The sequence below is a fragment of the Montipora foliosa genome, chromosome 13 (assembly GCF_036669935.1).
Source record: "Montipora foliosa isolate CH-2021 chromosome 13, ASM3666993v2, whole genome shotgun sequence".
Lineage (NCBI taxonomy): Eukaryota > Metazoa > Cnidaria > Anthozoa > Scleractinia > Acroporidae > Montipora > Montipora foliosa.
Genome location: NC_090881.1, coordinates 31,528,567 through 31,538,566, shown reverse-complemented (window position 1 = coordinate 31,538,566; position 10,000 = coordinate 31,528,567). Strand labels below are relative to the sequence as shown.

Here is a 10,000-nt window from a genome sequence, read left to right as displayed (position 1 = left end):
AACCAGTGTAATGCTCAACCAACTGAGCTACAGTTGGTAGCAGGTCGATCTTTTCTTTTCTTTTCAAATACACATTTCTTTCATTCAAGACAAATGCTGCCGTTATAATTTTGTTTGCAAATGGTTACACTTTTAAAGTTTTCTTGCATATGTCCTATTTTATTCTCTCCAGATAAAAAGGCCAGCCTGGCAATGATCTCTCAGAAAAACGTATGGTGTATGAGGCTATCTTAGCAGAAACAGCCATCTTTCAGCACTACATTTTGGAACATGTAAGTGAAGATGGACGTACACTAGATTCAATCTCCTCAGTTCACTGAGTCGACGCGTGGGCATGTGTATCACACATGTTGCATTGGACACCCCTGAAAAAGGCAGGCACGCACGCACGGTGTTCATCCCCGATAAACCAATAATGTTACCGGTAATAGATAATAAATTAAGGAAGAAATCTTTTTACTGATAGTGACTCAGGATTCTTGGAAAAAATTGGAGTGCTCTGCGCATGGCCTTTTAAGGAGTTGAACCTACAACCTTCCTATTACTAGTTTGGAAGCTCTACCACTGAGCTATCTATTAGGAGACTTGAGAAGCTATGCCATTAAACCATTAATTCATGTAAAAGGAAAGGAGCTTTATTTAAGTGTCTAGTCGTTCTAGCGCTGGAGCGCTAATAGGGGGACACTGTAAACTGAAATAAAGAATTAACGCAAATCAAGTCAAATCAAGTCAAGTGTTGGTTTTTGAGGAGAGGAGGAAAACCAGGGCACCTGGAGAAAAAGCTCTTGGTGCAGAGTAGAGAAGCAAACAAACTCAACCCACATACACTGTAATGCCGATCTAGATATGATATATACTTTATGATCACGTCAAAAGATGTAGTGTACAATGATTGTGAGCTAAATGGGGACACCAAACTAAAGACAGCAAGAACAGTAATAAAATCAATTATGATAATTATTCTGTCAAACATGGTAAAGTCATGAAATATCTATAATTCAATACATGTACTTTACATACAGTGTACTTACCAATACTCAAACATCCAACGTATTAGCACTGGAAAAAAAAGAAATGGTTGTCTTTCCATCATGAAATTAATCACGTAAATGCAGAGAGCCATGATTTAAATGAAAATTTATTTGAAAATTAATGGTCAAACAAAACCTTCGTTTATATTTTGTGTGCAGTTTGTGCTTGGGATAAAATTACTCACAGTGGCATTTGTACGATTTCTAACAAAAACCTGAGCTGAGAATCGGGGGGGGGGGGGGGGGGGGGGGGCCATTGTTCATTCCAAACAACAGTTCTTATGTTTCAATGACACCTCAAAAGGTTCTTTTTATCAAGACAACCTGCAAATGGGTGACAAAAAGCTCCAAACATCATCATTTATATTTAGTTTTAGCTGACAAATATCTTGCATCTTGGTAGTTCAGCAGGGGATTCAGGTAATACCTTTTGACAATTCAGTTTGTACATGTACCGGCTGACTTGTCACAAAGTGTCACAAAGTGGTTCTTACTACTCACAGCGTGTGGAATGCCTGAGGAGAATTTGAACAATACCAGATTTCTTCCTTCTTTTTATCCCAAGTTTAAGTTCAGTCACAATACCTCGACGATCTTTAATTAATTAATTAATTAATGCTCATTTTTTACAAAGTATTCTTCTGTTCTGGAATTAAAAATTCTTTCTGTTTTTCAATAAAGGGAGATCTTGATTTGCAAGCTTAGACTTTAGCACCCATCCTTGGTTGTCAAAAAAAGATCGCACATTTGTAATGGTGGTGGTGGTAGAAATAGGTCCACTTCCAATTTCCATTCAAAGATCCATGGGATCATAATTTTGTTAGTCATGAAAATAAGTATGACCTTTGGTTGGACACTTATATACCCTGCCTCGTACCATAGCTGATTTGTGTCAAACAGGTTACATGTGTCTTTGTCACTGTTTTGTAATCCACTCATGCGTATAGTGTAGCAACCATCCTCAAAGACCCAGGGTCACTCAATCTGGCCACTTTGAGTATTCTTGGCAATGTCCACACACCTTATTCCAAAATGGACACCATTTAAATATTCTTTTGTTTTTATTCAAATAATCCCCAATAATCTGGGATGGTCTGGGACGAATCGGGAAAATAGGAAGTGTTTCCATTTTCCCGACATGTCCCAGATTTTTGAGATTGTCTGCGATCAAACCCTAACCCTAACCCTGAACCCTGTACATGCCGTAATATCATGAATGACTTTGACCTGCGCCATTACAGAGGTCTCACCTCGATCAGGTGGCGCTTCCTTGATCGAGTGCTGGTGTGCTATTTTTAGTACTTCATGTTACCTCCACGTAGTGCCCATGATGAACTGATGACTGGTCATCACTGGTTTTTTACACTTCTATATTTTTCATTAATATCTAATCGTCAACAAAAATACAGAAAAGGGCATGTATTTAGTAATCCAAGAATGTTTCTCATTAAACATCTGATGTATTTCAATTTTTTGCGAATATCCCGTATCCCTGAAACTACTTCTCAATTATCCTGTATCCCAATAACTTTATCCTCAAATATCCCGTATCCCGGTATTTTTTTCCGGGAATATCCCGTATCCCGAAAACCCCTAATAGGGCCTCAATAAAATCCCAAGGCCAGAGACTAAATTCTCAGGAGCCACCAATTTGAGTAAAATATTCCTAGATAAAATGTTCCCACGGTCACAAATTATAGACCATTTTACAGCTGTAGCTAAGTTACCTGGCCTAAGAATGGAAGCGAGGCTGCAGGTGAGCCTGTTTTGATACAAACCTTCATGCTTTTGTAATGTTAATATGAACTAATTAGCATTACAACAACACAATTTACATGATAAAACCAGTAGGGGCTGTATCAATGCAAGGTCACCAGCAGCCTCGCAGCCATTCATAGGCTAGGTCGCTGAGGAAACAGCTGTAAAATGGCCTATTCCACATCAGAATCAATTGACAAAGATATAACTTTCTTCTCAACCCATCATCAACACAATAGCAGTCCTGTGAGCAATGTCAATTGGTGAATATTGCAACAACGCAGCTTTAGAAGGCGGTGCTTCCTCACCAAAGTGGCCACGTCTTTGACCGTTGATAACAAACTGAGCTGTACAGGGGTGGCAGACCGTAGTTTGTCAACTGCAAATTTCTTTACTTCCCTGGGTCTCCCGTCATGACTTCATTGTCTCAGTGGTGTTGTCCAATCACAGTCACACTTCCTTTGTGTTGACAAACTTCAAAAACATTCGCCAAACCAGAAAGCGTTGAAAGATGGGAGAATGAAAGCCATATATAGTGAACAAACTTTTGCACATTCATGCTGCTTTTATTTGTTAAATTATAGGGCTAATTGTACCTAGTAGGCTGTTCGCGATCGTAACTGTATTTATTATACATTGTAGTCACCATCTGTCTTCTCATTGGCTAAAAGCCTACAGTTAATTCTGGGAAACAGCACAACCTACAGATTAGTGAATAATCTGTAGGTTGCATGCGCAATGCATTACTTCCAAGAGCAATGTGTTTGAAAATAAACTTTGATCGCTGCGGTAATGCGTTTGTTATTTTCTTCAAAACAATGTATAATAAAACAATAATATTAGATTCGGTTTTTGTGATATCCGGAATAATCAAGGTCTCAGTTAGTGTTATCAGCCTTAGCCTTCGGTTTCGGCTGATAACACTTACCTCGACCTTGATTATTCCGGATATCACAAAAACCTCATCCAATAATTGTTTATTATCAAGCCTTCAAGGAATTAACATTAATTAATTAAGCTACTAAAACTTTTTCCTGTAGTTTGTTAACCACAATTTTCTTTATTCCCCTGGGTCTCCCCACATGAGTGCATTGACTCAAGCTTTTATGGAATTAACATGCAAATATGCAAATAAACTTTGTTCTCATGGGATATTGTGCTTCGAATATTTTGTGGCTGGACTTACTGAAGCTAGTGAAATTTAATTATTAGAATCTGAGAGAAAACAGTCGTGTCGGGAGACCCAGGGGAATAAAAAAACTTGTGGTTGACAAACTACGGGAAAACGTTTAATTCCTTGAAGGCCTGGGGCCGGTTCCTGGAAAAAAGGAATAAATTATACCAAGTATAACAGTTATTCCAGGGATAAATCTGCTATTCTGACAGAACAGAATTTATTCTGGGAATAAAGGTATTCCTGGAATAAGACACATTTATCCCTGGAATAGAGTTATTACACCTTTCCGGAACAGGCCCCAGGTAAATACAGTTGCAATCGCGAACAGCCTACTACGTGTAAAGTCCTGTTAACTAATAAAAGCGGCATGAATGTGCAAAAGTTTGTTCACTACAGCTTTCATTCTCCCATCTTTCAACGCTTTCTGGCTTTGCGAATGTTTTTGAAGTTTGTCAACATGAAGGAGGTGTGACTGTGATTGGACGACACGACTGAGACAATGCAGTCATGTCGGGAGACCCAGGAGAATAAAGAAATTTGCGGTTGACATACTACAGTCTGCCAACCCGGTACAGCTCAGTTTGTTATCAATGGTCGAGGCCCGGGCCACTTTGGTGATAATTAAGCACCACTTTCAAAAGCTGTTTTGTTGCAATATTCACCGCCTGATGTTGCTTACAGGACTGCTATTGCGTTGATGATGGAAGTTATATCTTTGTCAATTGATTCTGATGTGGACTTGTGATCACGGAAACATTTTATCCAGGAATAATATATGACTCAAATTGGTGGCTCCTGAGAATTTTGTCTCCGGCCTTGGGATTTTATTATAACCGTTGACAACCCAGAAATTGAAAAATGGCTCAAATTGCATCACATCTGGAAAATAACCACACAGGAAGGAAGCTGATGATGTTTGAAGCTTTTTGTCACCCATTTGCAGGGTGTTGTGGTAAAAGGAACCATTTTAGGTGTCATCGAAACATAAGAACTGTCATCTGAACAACAGCGACATGCATTCTCTCCTATTATAGAACTCCCTTCAAAGCGGTTAACTTTGCTGGACAGTTAAGTTATAAATTTTCTTGCCAAGTTACCCGAAGACAGTTATTTGCATAAATTAATGGCTTGCCAGAAGATGTGATTTTTGAAAAATAATAACTGCAAATCTGCTTGATATCTGATTGTCAAACCTACGGTATATAAATATAATCTAACGATATTCTAACTGTCTTGTGTGAAATCGGGTGTAATAATATTATTTTGCAAGAAAGATAATCACGAATAAAAAGTATAAAAAAATCCAAATTTTGTCTCAGTGTACATTTGAAATTGATTGCAGGCCTGCAAAAACTTATAGTGCCCACAGAGTCTTTAGCATCAAACGATTTACAAAGAGTGAAATCTTCACATCCACTCAAAATTCTGATGCCTGGAAGAGAAAAGTTTGTTTGAACATTATTTGTTTTAGCCTTTTAAAAAACATCTCAGCCCCTTAAAAATGACAAGGCTTAGTGGTCACCAAGGGGGGCAAGGTGAAAAGCTGAACACATTTTTCTTGAGAGGAAGGATGAAAGTATGCTATGATATAAGTACATTTTTAACTGTTGATCTGCTCTTTGAAATATTTTACTAATAAAACTCCAATTTTAGGTGCAAAAATGTCCCAAAAAAATGCTTTTTGAGGCTTTAACTTCCCCCCATGATTCTCAGCTCAGGTTTTTGTTAGACATCAAACAAACACGACTGTGAGTAAATTCATCCCAAGGACTAACTTACATGTCAAGTAAAGCTATGATCTTCGCAGTTATGAACGCAATTTTTGCAATTGCGTAGAGAAGCCTGAAAAATTCAGGACTTCAACGGGGTTTGAACCCGCGACCTCGCGATTGCGGTGGGACGCTCTAACCAACTGAGCTATGAAGCCACCGCACCGGAATCGCGAGGTCACGGGTTCAAACCCCGTTGAAGTCCTGAATTTTTCAGGCTTCTCTACGCAATTGCAAAAATTGCGTTCATAACTGCGAAGATCATAGCTTTACTTGATTTCATATCCGCCGTTCATATGTGATTCATTTCATATACCATTTCATCACTAACTTATAATTACATGTACACACAAAATACGAAAGAAGGTTTTGTTTGACCATTTTCAATTTTGCCCAAGCCTTAGCGACATTCGCTCTTGAGTGATCCCCGCAATTATCTGGACAATTTTAAGTTATAATATTTATTGTCTCTTATACACACCTGAAAAATTCAGTTGGCTTCAACGAGATTCAAACCCATGACCTCGGCAATTAAAGTGCAATGAGAAAAACAAGTTGTTTTAAATCTAGACATTTCATCAATATCTATATAATAAACAGAACATTGCATGGCCGCGCGGGGATACGAATTTTATCTTCGAGTGCTGAAAGTATCTCTCACTCGTTCGCTTCACTCACGCGTGAGAGATACTTTCAGCACTCTAAGATAAAATTCGTATCCCCGCGCGGCAACGTAATATCCTCTATATATTATATATTATAATGGGCACTTGAAATACACATTTCTTTCCTTCGAGATTAATACAGTACATGTTGATTTTAAGGCTCACAGAAATGCCATATATGGTTGCCATGGTAATGGTAGTTTGGAAGAAATGATATGTGAGAAGTCCTGGCCAAATTATGTCTAAATATGACCCTAGCTACATCTTTAGAAGAACAGAATATTTCGTTTGTGTAAAAAAAGAAACTGTGTTAAGCCTCCTTAAATTGTCCAGATAAGCGCTACGATCTGACTTCCCTCCTTCAATAGTAATCTTACTGATGTCTTGATTTCTGGATAATATGAAATTCTCAAAAGCTCACAAGTTGTGAACAATGACCTTCTTCGTTGTTCTATTCTAAGAAATAGCTTAGTTTTCTTCGCTTTTTGATACCAATGGAAACTGGTACTTTGTGTTAGACTTAATCATGGCCTTCCTTTTCAGTCCGCTTAGTTGGTACTTCCAAATAGCATCCGTAAAGGGAAAAAAGGACCTGAAGCTGATCCATGAACAGATGCTGCTGTGGTATGTACACATGCAAGAAACAAACTTTTATGACTTTTTGGGTGCGTTCAATTGACTGTATTCTGGAATAGGAAAATAAAGAAGGGGAGGGATACTTGCCGTCTTGCTTAGGTGTAAATTTCAGATTTTGGTCTCACTTAGGGTGTTTTGGGCAAAACAAAATCATACGTAGCCGTGAAGGTCTCCTTTACGGTTGCGCGCGAAGAAATATAAAGGTGTATATTTACACTTTTATATTTCTTCATGCAGGTTAAAGTATTGGATGACAATTTCTTAGCCATCACTAAAAGTTGCTTTATTTTTCATTTCTCTGCATTATAATATGGTCTCTTTTGGGGATCAAAAAAAGCCTGGGCCACGCCCAAATTGGTCTCCTTTAGGGGTTTAATGTAAAATTTTCGACAAGCATACCTCCCCTTTTTATACCAGCTTTCCCCCCCCCCCCCCCCATGAGGATTGGCTGCCCTTCCCAACTCATCCCAGTTACCTTAAAATGATGCCACTATTGTAGGAAGATTTTTTCTTTCATCTTGTCAATGATTCGAGTGCAAATATGTCCAAACTTTGAGAGAAAGTATGCCCATGAGTATTGTTCCATGATCTAAAACAAAATGTGTACATGTATGTCAAGTGAAAGAGGTCTGTTTTTCATATTTAGTGACGATTTACACCGGACATTATGCAGCTGAGAGGAACACCAGTGCTCCATGATCAGAATGGATCTTCAGCTACAATACTGACAAGTAGTCTCAACTAATTTAATGTCCTAGATGAAGACTGTGGTTCTTACAATGAACTTTAAACAGCTTTTTTGACTAATGATCACAGCCACAAAAGAGAAGTTGGAGGTTTTATTGATGTAAAGTAGTCAAAATCGCTAACAAGAATCTAGTGATGTTTTGGCTCAATATTACTTTCTCAGTTGTTCAGACCAATCCAGTACATAGAAGGATTTGAAAAAGATCAGAATCATAGCATAACTGCAAAATTGAGGGTGAATTTTGATATTAGCCTTGCAGATTAAACTTTACAAAAAGTTTTAAGAATGACTAAATGAATGCAACAACTAGAAGATAAATTTTCGTGAGATAAAAATTAGTGAAAATTAAATATGAAGAGATGAGTTAAAAACATTAGAAATTGCACAGACAAACACATTAATTTATACAAGTCAGGGCTCTCAAAACAACTCACAAATGCCTTACTGAAGGGGGGAATATCATAATTATGACATAGTAGAGGGTACTGAATCAGATATTAATGCAAAACGCAAACATCAGTAACTACTGGCAGCAGTATATCACGAGACATGTTGCATGGCAAACGCACTAAGGCAAACATACTCATACTTGAATAAGAAATAAGAGGCTAATAGTGTTATACAATATATGATGATCGATGTGCAGCCTCTTGAATCAACTTACAAATTACATACTAGGGGGGATAATATCATATGACATAAAAGAAGGTGCTCTTACATAGTACACAATGGCAAATGCACTTTTGAATAACTGGAAGTAAATAATATCTTGCGTGTATAAAATGATGGTGAAGATGCTTTTGAAACATCTCTTAAACTGGGTAGTGCATGCATCAGCAAACAACTGACAAGTAGATGGTGACAGAAACACATAATAATATAATTATGGAGGGTATATTACATGCCCACGAGGGGATACAAAATTTCTCTTCGAGTGTTAAAAAATATTTCATGAGTGAGCACAGCAAACGCGTGAAATATTTTTCAACACAAGAAGAGAAATTTCATACACACCAATGAAATGCCAAACCATGTGTCTTAAATATTTATTGTAGTCCTAACATAGAACAACAGCACGATTTATAATGTAACCATAGGAACAGTGATCTCTTCACGTGTGAAGATAACACTGTTATTTTTACACTTGAAGATAATAATTATCATGTTTTCGCACAAAAGCTTACCTGGTATTTCATTGGTGTTTATATAATAAAATGGCCTACAACATACCCTTTGATGGTGCACACGTCTTTGAAACATTTTGCAAAGGACTACAGATAGATCGGTCATAATATCACAGGTACATATAAGGGTGCATGCATTAAGAAACACTAGTTTACCTGTAAATTTATAGAGGGTACAAGTGTAAATATATATCATGCAATAATCTTTGTGTGTGTGCATTAGCCTACAACTCCCAAATGAACATATTAAGTAGATATCAACAATAATTATTGCTTATTATAGCCTTTAATGGCCTGTTGGCAACGTATTCAACTTGTGAGTAATTTAGAAAGTTGAGGGTACAAATATGAGACATGATACATGGCAAACATGCTTCAACAAGCAACTTGTTCTTGAATCAGTAAGTAATATATACAATATGAGCGGCAGATCTGTATCACACAATTTTACAAACTTTAGGCAAAGCTGAAAGTTTGTAAATGTGATACAGATCTGACGCGAATATTGTATATGACTTATTAAACATCAGCATTACTGTGTTAATGTACACTCTGTATCTTTGATGATTCAAGACAATTAACAGGGGAAATCAAAAGAAAAATTTGTGTAAATGAAAAAAAATCTTCATTTACATATCAATTAATAAAACATTTCTTTTGTTTTCCCATCATGAATTATTAATGAGTTATGTAACATGAGGTTAATAGTCTTATATGATATGATGGTGCAAAGGCTCTAGAAACAACTTAAAAATGACTTACCAAAGGGGGGTAATATATGGCATATTGGAGGATACTGCTAATATTATTACACGATGGCAAATGCGCTTGTGGATTAACTAAAATGAGGGTGCACATGCTTCTAAACATTGTTGCAAATAATTTAGTACACAAAATCACGCAACTTGTAAGTGAATATGTAGATGGTGAATATGCATTATATAACAGAATGCTGTGTATTCATGTGATGATGTACACTTTTTAAACAACTTACAAAAAGCTCTATAAAGTGAAGGGTGGTAATACCATAGC

The 10,000-nt window shown here is 37.1% G+C and overlaps 1 protein-coding gene and 1 long non-coding RNA gene across 3 annotated transcripts in view; one reads left to right on the top strand and one right to left on the bottom strand.

The window, feature by feature from the left end:
- The window catches only part of LOC137983307 (uncharacterized), a 2,586-nt gene extending 2,314 nt beyond the window's left edge, over positions 1-272 (top strand). The window contains exon 4 of the long non-coding RNA XR_011118936.1: positions 173-272. This is a non-coding gene — a long non-coding RNA (uncharacterized lncRNA). The remainder of the gene's footprint in view (positions 1-172) is intronic.
- Positions 1-10,000, bottom strand: part of LOC137983305 (26S proteasome non-ATPase regulatory subunit 9-like) — a 35,074-nt gene that overhangs the window by 17,913 nt on the left and 7,161 nt on the right. Inside the window, exons 2-3 of one of the 2 annotated variants that reach the window (XM_068830516.1) lie at positions 7,512-7,625; positions 1,032-1,059 (exon numbers count right to left, since the gene is read on the bottom strand). The gene's annotated coding sequence lies outside the window, so the exon portion shown is untranslated. Of the gene's footprint in view, positions 1-1,031; positions 1,060-6,216; positions 6,265-7,511; positions 7,626-10,000 lie in introns of those variants that run through there. The other variant, XM_068830517.1, reaches the window with a different exon arrangement.